This window comes from Aedes albopictus, chromosome 2, assembly GCF_035046485.1.
Source record: "Aedes albopictus strain Foshan chromosome 2, AalbF5, whole genome shotgun sequence".
Classification (NCBI taxonomy): Eukaryota; Metazoa; Arthropoda; class Insecta; order Diptera; family Culicidae; genus Aedes; species Aedes albopictus.
In genome coordinates this window covers 506,422,025-506,440,498 of record NC_085137.1, presented here as the reverse complement: position 1 = coordinate 506,440,498, position 18,474 = coordinate 506,422,025, and the positions used below count along the sequence as shown (strand labels likewise).

The window sequence follows — 18,474 nt, the reverse complement described above, 5'->3', positions numbered from 1 at the left end:
AGCGGAGTTTAAAAGACATTATGTAATTTTTCTGACAAAATAAAATGACGGAAACGTGTTGTATGGTTTAATTTGATCTTAAGCTGAACGTGAAATCATAAAATTGAGTAATATTTTTTCTGTATTTACATGAATTATCCCGGCTAGGCGACATATTTTTCTGATAAAACTCTGTGTTCCTGATGATTCCTCCAATAGGGCTAACCCTCCTGAGGTAGTCATAACTGAGCTCATGATAGAACTAGCGGTTTTATCACAGCATTTTTTTTTTGTTTATGTTACGGCCACGAAATCTTTTGTTGGTTTTATGCATTGCCTCACAGTTTTGTGTATTTGTTTACAAAAAAAACTCTCCGACAACAACCGCAAATGCAAGTTTTATAGAAATGGTATATAATAAGTGATAAAACCAATTCATGTCTACTTGCAAGTCTTTAATTGAAGATGTTTATAGCAGAAGTTATATGATAGTTTTATGGAACGCCAAAGGTTCAAAGTAAAAAACTACCACATAAAACTAATTTAGAACAACTAGCTTTTTGACATGCTCGTATAAAACCAGGATAAAACATGAATAAACCTTCAAGGCATGGTGATTGTTACTTGGGTATTGTCCTTGCCTCACAACAAACAAATTCATGCAATGGCAGGCAAAGCCCTTCAATTAATAACTGTGGAAGTGCTCATGCTCATAGAACACTGTGTTGAAGATGCAGGCCAAGTTCCAGTGAGAACGTTGAGCCATAAAGAAGAAGAAGATAATTGATAGAATTTCTGTAGGAATGTCTGATGAGTTCCTGGAGAAATCCTTGAAGGATTTCCCGGATAAATCTCTGGAGTTTCCAGAAAAATCTCTCAAGGAGCTCTAGAACAAATCCCTGAAGGAGCTCGTGGCGGACTCTCCCAAAGAATTCCAGAAGAAATTCCTGGAGCAGTCCTTAAGGAGTTCCAGAAGAAATCTATGGAGGAGATCCTGAAGAGCTTGGTGAAGGAATTAAGAATTCCTGAAGGAGTTACTAAAGGAATTCTTCAAGGAAATCTTGGTGAAAGCATTCCAGCAATTGTAGAAAATTCTTTCAAAGATTTCCAGAAAAATAAATGGAGGAGTTCTAGGAAAAACTCCTAGTGGTATCTCCGAAGAATACCTAGAAAAATCTGAACTCAAGAAAATGTTTATGAAGAAATCACACAAGGAATTCCTGGAAAATCCCACAAAGAATTCTAGAAGAATTCTCTGAATACCTAAAAAAATTCGTGGAGCAATCTCGGGCGTAGTTTCTGGAGGAATTTCTGAACGAGTTCCTGGAGAAATTTCTCAAGGAATTCCATTAGTAATCCATCATGGACTTGCAGGAGAAGGACTTGAAGTATTTCCTGGAGGAATCCCAGAATGAGTTCCTGCAGGAATTCTTGAATACATTCCTGGAGAAATGCCACGATGAACTTCAAGATAAAACCCTCAAAGCATATCAAAAGAAATCTCCGCAAGAACTTCAAGAAAAATTCTTAAATGAATCCTAAATGGATCTGCTGAAGGAATTCCCGATGAAATTCCCGGAGGAATACCTGAAGGAACTACTGAAGGAGTCTCTGAAGAAATTTTTGAAGGAATCCCTAAAAAAATATTCAGTTGAAAGGAATTCCTGGAGGAATCACTGAAGGATCTTCTAGAGGTATCCTTGTATGAACTCGAGTAGAAACGTCCAACAGAACTTCTAGAGGAATGTTTGAAGGCACTCGTGAATGAATCCCTGAAAAAAATCTTGGAGGATTCCCTGAGGAATACTTGATGGAATTCTTGGAGGAATAGTTGAAGAAATTTCATGAGGAATTTCTTAATGAACTCTTAATAAACTTGAGTAAAATCTCCTGCCGGAACTCCTGCAGGAATCTCAGAATCAATTCCTTGAGATATTCCTGAAGGAATTCCTGGAGGATTGACAAATTTTCTTCTGATGAAGCACTACTTTGCGGACGGGCGTTATTTTGAGTGAAGCAGCCAGCAAATTTGCTGACGCTGTTACTTTGATAGTGCGGTGCGGGAAGCCTAAGTTTAGTATTGAGTAAACAGCATAGAACTCAAATGTGAATATTTTGAACTAACAGTTGGATGAAAAATACACTTAGATTACCTACCACTCTGTCACACGGGATCAATTGTAAATAACCCTCCATCGCTTCCACGAACTCATATTTGGGTTCCCGCACGCAACTCCGAAGTTGGGTGAGTAATATTTGGGTACTTTAATTTCTTCGCGTGGGGTTCTACGCGTGGGATGCCAATTTGGATTTATTCACGCGTTGATTGGCATTGTTTTACGCACTGAAAAACAAATGAGGGGGTTAGAAGCAGAGGGGCATAAGTGACAAAAACCGAATTTCGAGTAAATTAGGTTTAAAGTTTTTACCAATATTCCATTTGAATCTGGGACCCTCAAATGGAAACTTCAATTCAATTCAATTCGCTTTATTTTAGAGACTATCAGCCTTGGGCTGGTAAATCTCTCAAACGGAAACGTTACAGTACCAAACGTTCAAAAATGGTTAAATCACCCTATAAAAACTGCAGACGAATATTTTTAATCACCGACATTGAATAACGTATAATTTAAAGAAGAGTATTTGTTGACAAAAGTTTGCTGAAAGCAGTTTTCCATCTCTAGCTGAACATTGTCTAAGAACATGTTTAAATCCTCTTTCACCTAGCAATATAGCCAATGTTGCCAAATGCAAATCTCATTTAGGAATTTGCGTGTTACGCAGTTCTATTTTAACACTCACCGTAGACGCATCCACCTGTGTGGGGGTGCGAGAAATCACGTGCCACTGATACTGCTCAGTTCTCACCGGCGCGGCACATCTCACTGCGGGAACCGACAACGACTGATGGCAAAATCTCGCGTGATAAGGCTTTGGCACATCGAAGCACTAACAATCTGCAATCAAAGAACGGGAAGAGAAAAAAATATGTTTCTAATAAAGCACATATACGTAATTTATGTTCGGTTACGTAAGATATTGCACCAATTGTTGTGTGGCCCCTCTTGAGGAAAAAAAACGGCGTTTTTTTCTTTCGTCTCTAAGGTAGAAAAGGGCGAGATGTGGGGTTGATTATCAGTTGTTTGCTTGTTACCCGCCACAACGAATCTACCAGTCCTACATACATAGGATTGGAACGGTTGGGTGCTTCCTATGCTTAGGCTAGAAGGCCTACCTCATATGCCTGTTACAGTTGTTGGTTGTTGAAGGCTGTGTAATAGTCACGTGCCACAAACCACACAGTCGGTTTGGTTCAGATATGGGAAAATAAACCTCCGAGACCTACAACAACGTGAAGCTATCACAATGGAACGAAATTGAAAGCTCTGTTTGGGATGTTCTCGTCTGCTGTGCGAGGTGAGTGGGTGGAGACGAGGAGAGGGTTTCTTGATAAATGGTGGATGGTGGGTAAATGAAACTGAAAATAAGTGAAAAATTATGCAGAACTTGTTGTTTATTGTACTCGTTGATGTAAGAGCATTGAGCACATAGTACTTGCAATTTGCAGTATGTTTGCTCTCTTATATCATGCAGTTTTCTACCTTCTTTCTTCTATCTTCTGTTTCTATCTTCTACAATGCTGGTGACGTCATTGCAGTAATCGTGGAAGGGAAGGAATGTTAGTGTGGTATTTGTTTGATTTATTAAAGGCAGAGTTTATGCATCTTCATCTTTGCGATTGTCAGGAGAGGAGTTATAGTAAATTTCTCCAGAATTACAAAAAGTAAAACAATAAATTTCATGCTAAAAACTGTGCCTGTTTGAAAAATTGCAGTTTATTATCTTTTATACTTCCAATGTAGGTTTAATCTGACTTTCATTGAGTATAAAGCATCAAACATTATTCTTGATTTGGTACTTATCGCAAATCATGTTTCAATTATCATTACCATCAATTGCGAATCACAATCACCTGTTGCTTCAGCCTACAATTTTCTTCCCCAGCCATAATGTCTCTAACAAACCCTCATCGAAGGTAAGTACCATACCTGTAAATCGAATTAGTTCCAACCTCGATCTACCAACCATGCAGCAGATGCGCATTCCGAGCCCCACGTCCCATTTTCAATATAGTTTATGATATTTCCCACCACCCCATGATCATCGCATCAAAACACCACCGCACCGTGAGGAACAACACGGGGAAGTTTTGGTTAGCAATGCTAACCGATCGGCACGGTCCAATACCGGCCGTCGTCGTCGACTTCTCCCAAGGTAAAACTTCCCCGATTCGCAGTCTCGTGAGCAACCATTAAGCCTTCAACGCGGTCCCGCCAACAACAGTTGGGCCTCCACGCGATGATTTGTGTGACTCTTCACACTTAAAGGTATCATCTTTCGTGGTCCAATTTGCGCGGCATGCTCGCGCTCCGCTGCACGGCATTGGAGGTTTAACCTGGATTGCCTCTTTCGTGCGCTCGAAACCCACCGACCGACCGACTGACTTAGCTTACCTTCCATTCCATCAAACTGGAAACTGGACACTATTTGCGGAAGAACCGTTCGTTCGTTGGATGGTTCATTCGTTGTGCGGAGATTATAATCGCTAAATATGGGTTAGTGGAGTCTGAGTTGCGGTCGCAGCAGCTGTTGTGGAGCGCGGTCGGATGGATGCACGTGGAGTTGCTTCGGATTGCAAAAGGGACCGTCGCGTCGCGTCGTCCGTCATTCAATCCGGATCGATGTTATGGGGACGATTTGGATATAGTTTCGAATGGTGCTGTTGGTTTTCTGCCCAGCCGCCGCCGCCGGTTGCTGCGGGAGAGGCGTTGCTCCATGAAATTGAGATTAGGGATCGAAAGCGAAGTTGATTTGAACCGACAGAGGGATTTTTTTTTCATATTTAGTTCGGATTCGATTTCAGACCTTCTCACAAATTTATAGCGATTGTGACAGTTTTCGATTGGCTTTACAGACTGTATAGGACTGATATACGAAATGATATGATCACGTATAGTAAATTGGAATCAAATGGAAAACAAATAAAAATACGTCAGGTTTGAGAATCAAAAATGTGAATTCAAGCCTAATTTTACCAAACACCGATCGGAGAAAATCGGAGTGGAAGTTCGCTGTTCCCATGGCATCTCATACATTGAGCATTTCAGAAACGTGAAAAATCCGGGTATTTTTTCACAATCATGCCCAAAGGTGAGTGATACAAGTAGTCTTTAACGAAATTCAGCGGCTCATGCTTCAACCTCTTTTTTTGTTTACATACGGCGTTTGGTAAAATTAGGCTTGAATTCCATGTTGCAACATACCTAACAAATAATCCAAATCATGGTATTAAACTTCAGTGCATTATATCCAACAAGTATTCTGTTTTAATGTCATTCTGCAGCTTCACTTAAGGATTTTTCTTTTCAGGATTTTGCAGATACTTAAAAAAAAAAAACAAAAACTATTTAAACTAAACCAAAATTTAGTCCAAAAAGTTTATGACACATTCTATCGTAACGTTACAACATGTATCCACCTTTTTTGTCAGATTTTTCACTATAACTCGTAAATTCGAGCGTAAACCCTCAAACATTTTTGCATATTCGGATTCCTTGTAAAATTTCCAATAAGTATGATCTATTGAACAGTTAGTTTTCATTGGAAAAGTATGTTGAAAATGGAAATTAGTAGCGTGACGTTACAACATTGTGGAAATTTTACAAGGAATCCGAATATGCAAAAATATATGAGGGATTACGGTCGAATTTACGAGTTATAGTTATAGTTAAATCTGACGAAAAATGCGTCAAAACGTTGTAACGTCACGATAGAATGTGTCTTATAGGAAAGCAAACCATCAAAGTTTTGTCGAAAAATGATCCTAGTAAATATCAACACACGCATACGCAAGTTTTCTAGGACAACTTTCATAACTTTTTTTTTTTAAGAAATTTCAGTAAATCCCTTTGATTCTACACTTATTTTAGAGATATAAAATCACAAATAAAAAAAAATAGAGATATCTTACGATTTTCGACTGTGAAGATTACTTTGAATGATCTTTGGTATGGCTTGCAGTCCTTATAAATTGGCCTTCGAAGTTATTTTCTTGGCTCCAATGTTTTGATTACGATATTTGCATGCATTGTGGAGTTATTTTAAAAAAAGTGATTGTTGGAAAATGATTTTTCCATTGATTATATACTGAGGACATATAGTGCATTGCAGTGTACCTCTGTGTTCAGTTGAGATAAAATCTTTCTAAAATTTAAATGACAAAATTTTCAAAAAAAAATAATGTCGTTTTCTGTAAAAACCGAGTAAAAATTTGCATAATATTGTAACAATATCTTATAATATAATATAATATAATATATTCAAACAATTGTGCTACTAATACGATGAAATCGAAGATGCAAATATTGTTTGTGCTATTCGACCCACACAGTCACACATCACAGTGTAAAAAAAAAACCGCTCAGCTACCGTGAAAACTCAATTGTGCATGTGATACTTAAAATAATAGGAACGATTAGTGCAACGAATTTTGTGTAAGTGAAAGTGAAAAGTTTGAAAATCTTCAATTCCTTGAAGCCATTATATTGACTGAACCCCTGGACCTACGTAATTATATTAAGCACGAAGCTGAACGGGATGGCGCTGAATTTTGGTGAGATCTTACCAATAACTCTACTAAGTGTCCCGAACGATTGTTCATCACTTTCCAAGCCAACATACAGGGGATAGACAAAATGATCGAGACAGGCAAAGTTCTCACTTTTCAAAAAATGTGCAACTAGCTGTAACTTTTCGAAAAGTGCAACAAATATTCTCAAATTTTTACTGTAAGTTCAACAACTAGTTGTGTATCAGTGGTCCAAATTTGGAAGAGATCGGGCTATTATTTACGAAGTTATAAAGATTCTTGAAAAAGGTAAAATTATCCGATAGCCAACTTTGAGCTCCGCATTCAATGAACCGAATGCAATGAAATTTTGACCATTTATGACTTTTATAATGAGCTATGAAAAAGCATTGATTAAACTAGTTGATGAAAATCTATATCAATAAAAATGGAACGGTGTTTGTATGTCACGAATAGGCTCGGGAATGGGTCAACAGATCGACATGATTCTTTCACAGTTGCATTCCGCCAGGCCTCCGACGTGTTTGTACAAAAAACAATGCTTTTTAAGGGGACGTCAGTGAATCGTTGGTATCTCGATGAATAGATATCATTCCTTCCCCTTTATTCCTGCCATACCATGACTAAGGCAGATTGGTTCAAGTGGACCAAATAAGCCAGGACATAGTGAAAATGTAATTACACTTACACAATCTGAATATTGTCACATCACTCGCTTATAGTGAATCCACAACCATCCCTTTCAATATAAGCAACACCTTGATACTCATGAGGGCGTCGATTAGTCACTGATCATTTGTTAAGTAAGTGTCATATCATTATGAATATCCTTTCGTATCCTAACGGAAAATATGGGCGTGGCCAGCAAAGAAAGCTTTCATGTATTTTTAACATAGACCTTCGGTTTGATAGTTGTTTTTTTCGAAATAGCTTTCCAAGCATTGGAACAAAGTATTAAAGCTTTTAACATGACAACTTTCAGTACGAATTACTCCGTTACTACGCATCCCCACATGTAGTGGCTTCCGTACCACTCCTGACGCTTGGAATTCACTGTTCACGGTATCTGTGGTAGAAGAATATTAGCCGAAAAAATCATGATCGCTGAGTTACCCACCAAATGAGAGCTAAGAGTTTCTCCGTTGATTTGGTGTTCTAAATAGAACATGTCAAAGAGGAGATCCTTACCTATCTTTGGTACGTAACTAAGCGATACTGACCAACAGTATCTCCACCCAAAACTCCCAACATTCGTACATACCCTGTGGAAACTGTTTGTAGGTGGGACAAATGCAATAAATCAACTAGTTTGCTAGATGCTACGGTTGCTAGGGTAAATTTTGTTGGAATATCCCGTCCATAACTGACCACAAAGGTCCACCCAGGGGCACCGACAAAATACCGGGGGAACTTTCGGTATGCGTAAGGCGGAGAACAAGCATCGTACAACATGTATTAGGCTGGCCCAAATATTCCAACAAAGTTGACGTTTCGTGACCTTAGAGAAATTTTGTTCGACTCAGTGTGGTTGAAAGAGAAATGTGTTGTTCGCATGCGTGTGGGGAAAACGATTCTGTTTAAAACTTTTTGGTGGAAAACTCACATCGTGAGACACCAATGGAGTTCTGGAACGTTCCGAGGAAAATGTTGATTACGTATCGAGAGACTTCCGCTGGGATTCTGGTGAAGCTTTAATTGCGGTTGCAGGGAAGATTGTGGTTCATGCTACGGTGGGATGTATTCTTCTAGGACGCCGACGAAGGAGAAACTGCCCCTCAATACAAAGCGATACGGAGAATTATTTGATTTTTTTTGCGTTTTTTTATTCCAGCATTCTTTCAAGTAATTCTTCTGGAATCCATCCACAGATTTCTCAGGGAATTTCGCCATAAGTTTCTTCTGATATTCCAGCAGGAGTTCGTTTTGAAATTCCTATAGGGGCTCTTTCTGGAATAAATCAATGACTTCGTTCTAGAATATCTACGGCAGTTATGCTCCAAGAATTTCTTTTGGGAGTGCTCCAGGAGTTCCTTTTTGAAATCCTTCAAAGGTTCCTTCTAAAATTGTCTTAACGTTACTTGAGGAATCAATATCGGAGGATGCTGGGTCATTAGGCCGAATGGTCATTAGGCCGAATGGTCATTAGGCCGAATGGTCATTAGGCCGAATGGTCATTAGGCCGAATGGTCATTAGGCCGAATGGTCATTAGGCCGAATGGTCATCAGGACGAATGGTCATCAGGACGAATTGAAAGTTAGCCGTTGTATTTACCTTTTCCAACAATTTTTGCCAAAATCTAGTTTAACAATGAAACTAGAAAGAATAGCCTATGTTTTAAAGAAGGAAAAATTTATGAATTGAATATCAGTAGTTTCAGCGCCAAAAACTATTTTAGCAATGATACTAGTGTAGTAATAGAGACAGAGAAGAGAATGATTGAAGCGAAAAATATGCGCCTTCTGATTGGCCGACTCAGTGGAAAGCTAGAATGAACAACAAAAGCAGGGTTGCCATTATGCCAGATTTATCTGGTACTGCCAGATTTTCAGGAGGCAAAAAGACAAAAAGAGAAACCAGCGATTTTGCCAGATTTTTATTTTCGAGACAGATATTGATCAATGAAATTTTCCCCTTGATGTTTTGAAAATTTATCTTATCGACCTAGGGAAACACAAAATTAGGCGTCTTTCATCATGATCATTGTGCCAAAAACTCGAGCAGATTCGCTGATGTTTACCGTGCTTCTTTTGTCGTTAACTTTCTTGCACATTCAAGGTCGATTGCCTGATACTCGTTTTTTAGTTGAATAAGGCTCAATGAATATTTGTATAATTATAATATACATTTGAAGATGTGTTACTCAGCTTTTGTACTATTGATTGCTTTGTAGTGTTTTTGGTGGAAATTATAGCTATAATCGTAGCTGAGTGAAACGGAGAATCCACTATATCATTTTTGTTTTTAATATTCAATGCAGTAATAGTAAAGCTAGCACTACCGTTTCTCAATAACTGTGAACATTTTGCACCTTGAACACAATACTAACACTATGAACATTTATTTATGTAAACTATTATTTTTGTTTAGAGGGCATCCATTTAGTACGTCACGCTAAATTTTACAATTCTAGACCCCTCCCCCCTCCCCCTTCGCACGGGGTTTTCCTATACTGAATACATTGCTTGTCACACTTTCGAGAACCCCCCTCCCCCCTATAAGCGTGACGTACTTTATGGATGCCCCCTTATCATATTACACATGAAATTGTTTTTGGCAACATCTCATTTTGTTACTAAATGTTTTCGAGAATATCTAATAAAACATATTATTGAAAAACAACATTAGGGGTACTCACTGAACAGTATAAATTGCTGCGTAAGCCATGATTTTCTGCTTATTTGAAATGTTTCATGATTTTGCGAATGAAATAATCAAAGATTGCCTTGGTGATCGCGACGTTTAATCAGTTTACGCTGTTAAGTGAATCCCCCTATTGTTTTATAATTCAAATTATGGATTTAGTATAAATGTTATCAAAGTTTTAGATTTCCAAAGTTACAAGTAGGGCCAGATTTTGCCAGATTTTTTATTACTGATTTGCCAGATAAGTTCGAAAAAATAGTGGCAACCCTGAACAAAAGCGAACATACAAAAAGAGCTGCGCATCGTGGATTCAATTCAGTTGATAGACGATAGTGGATACGAACGGACGCACCAAAAGGCAACAGCAATGGCATTTGCAGTACACAGCCGTCCACCACAGAGAGGTTTTAAAGAGTTTCCTCTCTGCGGTCGGTGTTGTGGCTGTTAGAATAGCCGCAGCGGCCACGACAACTAGAAAGAACAGCCTATATTTAAAAGAAGGAAAAAATCATGGGTAAAATTTCAGTAGATTAAGCATCAATAAAGTATCTTCGTGCCTGTCACACGATACACACACACGCAAAATGGTCATTTGCAGAGGAAGCTCTCAGTTAATAACTGTGGAAGTGTTCATAGAACACTTAGAACACTAAGCTGAGAAGCAGGCTTTGTCTCAGTGGGGACGTAACGGCAAGAAGAAGACCCAATGACCATTTGGCCTAATGACCATTCGGCCTAATGACCATTCGGTCTAATGACCATTCAGCCTAATGACCATTCGGCCTAATGACCATTCGGCCTAATGACCTTCGGCCGAATGGCCTGACACCATATCGGAGTACATTTTTGAATTCTTCCTGGACTTTTTACTAGAAATCCTTCAGAACTTCATTCTCAAAAATCATACAGGCGTTTCTTGTGAGAATGCAAAAGAAATTCTTTTTGGGAATCAACCAGAAGATCTAAAAGCTGCTTCTGGAGTACATTCTGAAAATTCTCTACTAGCTCTTTTGTTTCTTAATGGAATTCCTACATGATTCTTATGTCTTCCAGGATTTTTTTTCTTAGGAATTCTAGGGGAATTTAAGAATGAACTCTGAGTATATTTCCAGAGGTAACTCCTTGAGGATTTCCGGAAGAAACCCTTGAAGGATTTCTAAATGGAACTCCTAGAGGAATCCCAGAAAAAAGTTTTTGAAAGAATTGCAGTTGTAAATTCTAAAAAAAAACAAACAACGTTCTTGGTGAAATTCAACAGAAAATCTGTAGATATCCTAGATTCCAGAAGGAGTACCTATAGGAATTCCAAAACGAACTCCTGCTGGAATATCTTAATGAACTCATAGAGAAATTCCTGGAGGAATAGCTGGTTAGATTCCAGGAGAATTTCTTGGAAGAATGCTGGAAAAAGCAACTCCTTGGAGAATCCTAGAAGAAACTCCTAATGGAACCTCATGTTTCCTTTCGAAGAAACCCCAACAAGAAGTTCTGGGGGAACCCCAGAAGGAACTCCAGGAGGAATCTCAAAGAGGATTTCTATAGGATTTTGGAAAAAAATGAACTTTTTAATAAAACCCCTAAGAAATTTTAGAGAAACAACCAGAGATGCCAGATATACGGGTTTTTCTTTGTTAGACAGGTTTTTGACCTTCTATACAGACAAGATACAGAGTATAGAAGAATACAGATTTTTCAAATGGGATACAGATTTCTCCAGAAAGTATAAAATGTGAAGTTACTATCAATAAATTTAATGAAAACTTTATAAATTGTTGCAATAATTTATGAAAATTTGTACATTTTTACACATGATTAGTAAAATAAATACCAATGAAAATATAAAACCGTCTAAAAGTAGTACCTTTTTTTAGCTTTCTTTTAAAATCTAGGACTCTCGGTGTCTGCTATTCTCTAAAATACAACCATACAGAAAAATCTGTATTGATACAGATTTTTGATAAAATAATCTGGCATCTGTGGAAATAACTAAAATTTCAGAAAAACAACATAAAGCAACTTTAGGAAAATCGAGAAAGAACGTCTGGTAAAATCTTCTAGCTTCTTTTTTATCGAATTTCAAAAGATAAACCAACATGTTACGTACGAGATGAATAAGAGGAATCTCAGATTTTTTTGGAGGGTTTTTAGACGGAAACCCATGAGGACACGTGAATTGAATATGGTGCTGGGGGAGTTTCAAGAGATTCAGCGGAAATTCATTCAATTCGAATTCGCAGTTGGCGCCCTAATTTGATAATGCGTTTAACAATGTTTTCAACTTCATTTTTGTTCTTGTAAATCGAAATTTTGATTTCCTTGCTTTGATTGGGTGAATTGTTTAGTTCTGTGGTGGATCTGAATCCGACCCGACCGAATCGACGAAAGTTTTGATAGCAGTTAGGACGGATCTATTACACACTTCTCTCAAATGGAGGATAACGTGTCTCTGGAGGCGGCCTTCTGATAGGTTTCTCTAGATCATCTTTAATAAGTCGTTATCAAATGGCGTTTTCCGGATGTCTGGAAGATTGCTTCCATTGTGCCTATTCACAAAAGTGGCGGCATTCACAACGTACAAAATTATCGTCCGATCTCAATTCTGAATTGTTTAGGCAAAGTACTTGAAAAAATGGTTCATGATGTTCTTTATCGTTCCGTACGGCATGTGATATCCGACAGTCAGCACGGTTTTATGAAAAATCGCTCAACAACTACCAACTCGATGACATTTGTCAACGTTTTAACTCGGAAAATCGAAAAGCGGCAACAAGTTGACACGGTTTACATCTAGGTTTACATCGATTTTTCCAAAGCCTTCAACAAGATCCCTCACAGCATCGCAGCGGATAAAATGAGGCGCATCGGCCTACCCGACTGGATATTAAATTGGACGCTGTTTTATCTGTCTGACCGCAAGGGTTTTGTAAAAATCAAGGATGTTAACTCCGAAACTTTCGATATTCCGTCTGGAGTACCACAGGGTAGCCATCTCGGTCCGCTTATTTTTGTTATATTCGTCAACGACATCTGTAGCCTTCTTTGCTGTGACTGTTTGAAAATCTTCCGAACTATTTTGTCACTATTGGATTGTTGTGCTCTCCAGGAAGACCTGAGCGCTATATTGGATTGGTGTGAACGAAATGGTATGCAGGTGAATATCTCGAAATGTAAGGTGATATCCTTTACTCGACAACAGTCTTCGACCGCCTTCTCGTACAAAATGGGATCCGAAGTCCTGGAACGAGTCGATAAAATCCAGGACCTTGGGGTATTCATTGACTCAAAAGCCAAGTTCAATGAACATATTTCAACCGTGACCGCTAAAGCAACTTCTCTACTTGGATTCATCCGGCGCAACACAGCAGCCTTCGAAGACGTGTATGCGTTGAAAACTCTTTACTGTTCAATAGTGCGTAGTACACTGGAATACGCGGTCCAGGTTTGGGCGCCGTATCACAACGAACAGATAAACCGAATTGAAAGCATTCAGAGATCCGTAATTGTTCGTTTTTGTGGATTCCTGCTCATCGCACGAACTATGCGTATTTTGATCCGTTGGACACTAGTTGTAGATTATTTAACGAAGTTGATGATGTCATATTCCAGTCGACAAAATTTTCTCGACTCCCTGGGCATAGAGTATCATTGTACTTGCCGCACAACCCGAGCAGAAGAGAATAGCAAATTGATAACAACAGAATCACATAGCTTGTTTTTATATCATAATTTGTTATTGTTAACTTATCAAAATATATCTTTTTAATAACATGTTTTGTTGGACTATCTTATTTAGTTATATCCAAGTTTTTGGGATACATCCACAAGATAACATTTCAATAATATATTTTGTTGTAGAACATGTTTAGTTATTATTCTGCTATAGAGAATGTACAAATATGTGATGAAGAATAACACAACAGTAACAAGTTCACAAATTTCTTGTTATTAAGTTGTAATTGATCTAACAATACATGTTATTTATTTATTCTTCTAGGAACATATTTTTGTTATGATATTTGTTATTTTGCCGCTTATGACAGACAAGTTTATTACATAATATGTTATGCTAATAACATAAAAATCACTGATTCCATTATACAGTTATTAGGCCAAAATAACATATTTTATTATGCTGTTGATATTTTCTTCTGCTCGGGAATATACAAAGTCATGCAATGGCAGGCAAAGAAAGCCCTTCAATTAATAACTGTGGAAGTGCTCAAAGAACACAAAGTTGAAGAGAGGCAGGCCATGTCCCAGTGGGGACGTAGAGCCAAAAAGATGAAGAAAAAGCAGAGAACCATAGCTTCCAATGCACTCAAGGTCTGGTTGTTAATATAGCGGAACAAAATTAATTTCTCCGAAACGAAGCATTTCCGACACCGGGTCTTCGACAATGTTTTTCTAGCTATTTTTTATATTTTGATGGAAAACAAAAGAGAAAATATTCCCTAGGGCAGATGTATCCACCAAAACAGGTACGGCAGTTGAGGGAATGAATATCGACATAAAAATTGATAAAAAAATAATAAAAGTATTGGAGAAAATTTTATTATTTGTATTGTAATACTAATTGAACAAACTGTTCAAAATTCAGAGAGTTGTTTTTAGATTATATGTTCTTTTTTGCTGTTCGGGTTAGCCTCTGCGACCAGTATTAAGTTTAATTATGGCAATACCCGTCAGCTACATTTACATTACCATTCGACAGTGGCCATGCAAAGCTCAAATGCAGTATTTAGACTTATTTTTTTTCTAGTTCAGACTCTGGATCAATCCATCTCGCCAGGATTGCTTTTTAGCGAAGTCGGTTCAGCACCGAATGGCTGCCACACGAATGTGCTCTAGCTTCATGACTAGATACACTGACCCAAGCGGGTGAAGCTCGCGAGACACATCTGAAAGCTTTGTGTGTCCAAACGAATGTGATAAATCCGTTGGAATTGACAGCTACGCGGAGATGGTGGAATGCATTTCATGGGTTGAAATCGAAAAATTTCAGTCAAATTACTTCTGTAGGTATATGTCAAACAGTCCATAACCTAACAATGTGAAAAATGCATACCAAATCTCACACTTTCCTCTTCGCCAGCCCAGCTCATGTGTGAAATGTGGTCAATCGAAAAAAGGGCCCGTCGCGTGTTGCTACAAGTATAGCACCTACCAAATCGACTTCGTTTCGGTTCGACACCTGGCCACCATTGTCGATAGCAGGCGAGTGCAGTTTTCCGGATCATTCGCCAAGAGTCCACCACCGCACCGCGCAGCCAAGCGTAGAAAGTGCCATAAATCTACTGCTACTTTCTACGGAAGGCGTTCCACCCTTGGAGCTCGAAGGGAGGCCACCCACTACTACTGCCATCATTGAGTCGAACCGTGTTACTACACTCGCCCAACGGAGACGAAAGGTACGGAGGGCATACATCGGTCTTTTTGGTACCTCTACAACACTACTCCATGGTTGTCTTGTTAGCTGGTTGTTTGCAACGCATATCCCACATATCGAGTGTAAGTTATGTTCGGTATGTTTTCTCTTTCAGCCAGGTTTTTCGTTCGTTTTCTGTTTTTCGCGTCTTTGAACGGGTGCCGGTGCGGTGGCGGATTGTTGGTGGTTTGTGCCCTATCGAGGCGGAAAATCTTTGTAGAGCACGTCGGGCTGTGTAAGGCGCGCGTTGTGCAAGGTTAGTTTGGTTTGTGAATAAAGGTGGAAAAGTGGACAAAAAGCCACTTACAACAAACGAAAGGTTGAATAAACTATGGAGTACCGTAAAAAATCATAAAATATGTAAATGATTGGTTTGTGGAGCTTTTTTGGGAGGAAACGCTTTTCTAATATTTTCATGGTAGTAAAATTTGAATCATTGCCAACCGCCAATCTTAACATTGACTTTCTCTTTCCCAATTGCACAAGTTTTAGATAAGCTTTCAAATTAGGATCATCAGTAGTTATTATAAGAGGTCTTGTAATCAGAATATACATTATATTTTTCAGCGCAATAGAACGACGACTCCAAAGTTGTTGCTTCAAATGGCCCCATTTCTTCCATCGAAAACCCCTCAAACCATCTCAACTGCTATAACGATGTGCAATCGAAGCACGAACCTCCAAAACGGTAGCACGAGAATTGAGTAAGACCCGTCCATCTGAATGAGCTGCACAAACAGTGCACACTCCATCGGGCTGCTGCTTGCTAGGTATGTACCTAATGATGATCGAACGAGAAAAAAATCCCTTCTGATGACTTGGTGGTGTGTTTGGGTTCTATGCCATGCGCTGCTCAACGGTGGCTGCGGCTGAAGGGTCGAAAGCGAAAGTTAAATACCGTAATCCGGGGTCAAATTGATCACTTTAAAACAACTTTTGCGGATAACATCAGTGCCTATTCAAATATTGCCAAAAGAATTTCTGTAAACCCAGTACCCTGTGGATCTCCATGGAACCATGTGACAGAATTTTGTTCAACATATTCAAACTTTAAGTCAAATAACTCCAAATGTCAAAAAATTGGAAATGCCACTTTGGGGCGAAATTGATCAGTATATAATTAAGCATCGGTTGGAAAGGAAGTTTTCCTATTCCGCTTAATTTGGCTCTTCTAAAACCGAATAACGCGTCTAAAATCTTACAACTAGTGAATTTAATGCTTTAAATGCAAAATTAAAATTTGAAATTTCCCATTAAACGCCTAAATGTAGGCAATTTCATTTGAAATAAGTGATTTCTATCACAATAAATGACTATTTTATCATAAAATGAACATTTTATAACTATGTTATGTTCTGATTAGCTGCATAACATCCCAACCAAGGCTCCACAAAAATATTAAAACAGAGAATTTAAGGGAAGTCCTATTAGCAATCGATTGTTTAGTAGCAATGATTTCAGCTAAATGAGAAATGCATTGCAAATTCCGACAAAAATAAGGCAAAACTAACTTTTTCCTAAAAAAGCAAAAGTCTACACTCATCTCCAGACATCTAGGAACCCGATAACGTAAAAAGTTTAAGATCATTGCGACGCTTAAGAGTTCCTAGTATGCAATTACAAAGTAGTACCCGAATGATCAATTTCACCCCGCTGATCAATTTGACCCCGGTTTACGGTACCGAAATAGCAATCGCAATCTCAGACTTCAGACGGTGTGTGTGCGAGTCTGTCTGTTTGGTTCAGATTCAGACGTCTTAAAGTACATCAACGATCCGACGAACGGGTTGAGAAAAGTCATCGCAGACAAAAAGATGCCAGGCACGAACAAAAACCCAGCTGAACGGAATCACGCTTCTCCGATCGTGCAGATAATTTGTACAAACTTATGAACGGACTTAGCGTTCGAATTGGATGGTCTTTTCCTATCGGTGGTGGCATTTCCCCTTCGTTCGGATCGTTAGGTGAGCGAACTGTCGGTGGTGGATACTTGCCATTTCTTGAGTACCATCGGCGCGGAATTGCATCAGAAACGTGGAATTGATGGCGGTGAGTATAGTTTTATTTGAAATCAATTATTATGGAACCGAACGCTGCTACTGTTGACCTCGCCCCGGGGAAGCGTAGTTAGTGATGCCCGTTGGGTATCATGTCTGATGGCTTATGACTTTGATTGCATAATGGAGAAATGACGTGATGTGCTTGAATATTATGATGTTCAGCAATTGCAATCTTATGATTTTAGTTGATTAGTTGAATCGGTTTCAGCAGACTTAACTTGAGCAATATCAAACCAACTCGCTATTTCGCCTATTTCAGATTACCTCCACCATCAGTTACTTCAAATTTTCTTTGTTGAGTTATATGAAAACGATTATAAATTTTGTCTTCCAACAACCCTCTGGAACTTTCTGGCTACAGGCTAGAATGCAATGAAATTCTGGCAAACTGAACTTCGAGATATGTGTAGATCGTGGTTCAAATTTCAGCAAAATCACCGACTGTTGGTAAATAAAATCCCAACTTCACCACTTAAATATAAGAAAACTGCCCTTGTATTTATAACGTTTTTTGTGGCTCTATACGGTAAAAAAATCTATGTGTTTTTATTCTTCTAGGGATTCCAGGGATACTCTCTGAAATTCGAAAATTAAATATATATTGCAGAAATACCCAGGGCCGGATCTAAGGGGGGCCGGGGGGGGGCAGGGCCCCGGGCCCTCACATTTTAGGGGCCCCCACAAAAACCAATGTTGGTTCAAGTATCTCTCAAAAAACAAAGAAAAACTGTATTGCTCATAGCATTTGCACCTCGGAGGGCCCTTCACAACCGCTCGGGCCCCGGGCCCCCACAATCCTTATTCCGGGCCTGGAAATACCTTCGGAGATTCATTCGGAACCTTTTCCAGAACCTCGGAACCTTCTTCCTTCTTCAAGATTCCTTCCGAAAAAATCGTTCGATTCGGGAATATTCTTCAAGATTTCCTTCAGAAATTCCATTAAAAATTGTTCCAGAAATTTCATAAAATGAAAAAAAAAAAAAACACATGCATGAAA

General features: G+C 38.7%; 1 protein-coding gene across 5 annotated transcripts in view; it reads right to left on the bottom strand.

Annotated features, from left to right (window-relative positions):
- Positions 1 to 18,474, bottom strand: part of LOC109621712 (uncharacterized) — a 438,995-nt gene that overhangs the window by 302,611 nt on the left and 117,910 nt on the right. For 3 of the 5 annotated variants that reach the window (XM_062854500.1, XM_020075850.3, XM_020075849.3), the window contains exon 2: positions 2,782 to 2,936. The gene's annotated coding sequence lies outside the window, so the exon portion shown is untranslated. The remainder of the gene's footprint in view (positions 1 to 2,781; positions 2,937 to 18,474) is intronic. The other 2 variants (XM_062854501.1, XM_062854499.1) reach the window with 1 other exon arrangement.